Consider the following 1,774-nt stretch of genomic DNA (forward strand, 5'->3'; position numbering starts at 1 on the left):
GCTGACTTACGCAGGATATACTGTACATTAACTTCAGTCCCTGCCATCGAAGAGTATACAAGGAGGAGGGCCTTATCTCGCATACAGTGTCTTGCGAAAGTATTCGCCCCCCCCTTGAACTTTGTGACCTTTTGCCGCATTTCAGGCTACAAACATAAAGATATAAAATGTAATTTTTTTTGGAAGAATCAACAACAAGTGGGACACAATCATGAAATGGAACGAAATTTATTGGATATTTCAAACTTAAAAAAAAAAAAAAAAAATGAAAAATTGGGCGTGCAAAATTATTCAGCCCCTTTACTTTCAGTGCAGCAAACTCTCTCCAGAAGTTCAGTGAGGATCTCTGAATGATCCAATGTTGACCTAAATGACGATAAATAGAATCCACCTGTGTGTAATCAAGTCTCCGTATAAATGCACCTGCACTGTGATAGTCTCAGAGGTCCGTTTAAAGCGCAGAGAGCATCATGAAGAACAAGGAACACACCAGGCAGGTCCGAGATACTGTTGTGGGGAAGTTTAAAGCAGCTGGATTTGGATACAAAAAGATTTCCCAAGCTTTAAACATCCCAAGGAGCACTGTGCAAGCGATAATATTGAAATGGAAGCAGTATCAGACCACTGCAAATCTACGAAGACCTGGCCGTCCCTCTAAACTTTCAGCTCATACAAGGAGAAGACTGATCAGAGATGCAGCCAAGAGGCCCATGATCACTCTGGATGAACTTCAGAGATCTACAGCTGAAGTGGCAGACTCTGTCCATAGGACAACAATCAGTCATATACTGCACAAATCTGGCCTTTATGGAAGAGTGGCAAGAAGAAAGCCATTTCTTAAAGATATCCATAAAAAGTGTAGTTTAAAGTTTGCCACAAGCCACCTGAGAGACACACCAAACATGTGGAAGAAGGTGCTCTGGTCAGATAAAACCAAAATCAAACTTTTTGGCAACAATGCAAAACGTTATGTTTGGCGTAAAAGCAACACAGCTCATCACCCTGAACACACCATCCCCACTGTCAAACATGGTGAAGGCAGCATCATGGTTTGGGCCTGCTTTTCTTCAGCAGGGACAGGGAAGATGGTTAAAATTGATGGGAAGATGGATACAGGACCATTCTAAAAGAAAACCTGATGGAGTCTGCAAAAGACCTGAGACTGGGACGGAGATTTGTCTTCCAACAAGTCAATGATCCAAAACATAAAGCAAAATCTACAATAGAATGGTTCACAAATAAACATATCCAGGTGTTAGAATGGCCAAGGCAAAGTCCAGACCTGAATCCAATCGAGAATCTGTGGAAAGAACTGAAAACTGCTGTTCACAAACGCTCTCCATCCAACCTCACTGAGCTCGAGCTGTTTTGCAAGAAGGAATGGGCAAAAATGTCAGTCTCTCGATGTGCAAAACTGATAGAGACATACCCCAAGCCACTTACAGCTGTAATCGCAGCAAAAGGTGGCGCTACAAAGTATTAATTTAAGGGGGGTGAATAATTTTGCATGCCCAATTTTTCAGTTTTATTTTTTTTTTACGTTTTAAATATCCAATACATTTCGTTTCACTTCATGATTGTGTCCCACTTGTTGTCGATTCTTAAAAAAAAAATAGTTTTTATATCTTTATGTTTGAAGCCTGAAATGTGGCAAAAGGTCGCAAAGTTCAAGGGGGCCAAATACGTTTGCAAGGCACTGTATATACTAGGACCAATTTAGACAACAGTCAATCACCCTACCATCATGTTTTTGGAGTGTAGGTGGAAATCCAAC

This window comes from Rana temporaria, chromosome 6, assembly GCF_905171775.1.
Source record: "Rana temporaria chromosome 6, aRanTem1.1, whole genome shotgun sequence".
Classification (NCBI taxonomy): Eukaryota; Metazoa; Chordata; class Amphibia; order Anura; family Ranidae; genus Rana; species Rana temporaria.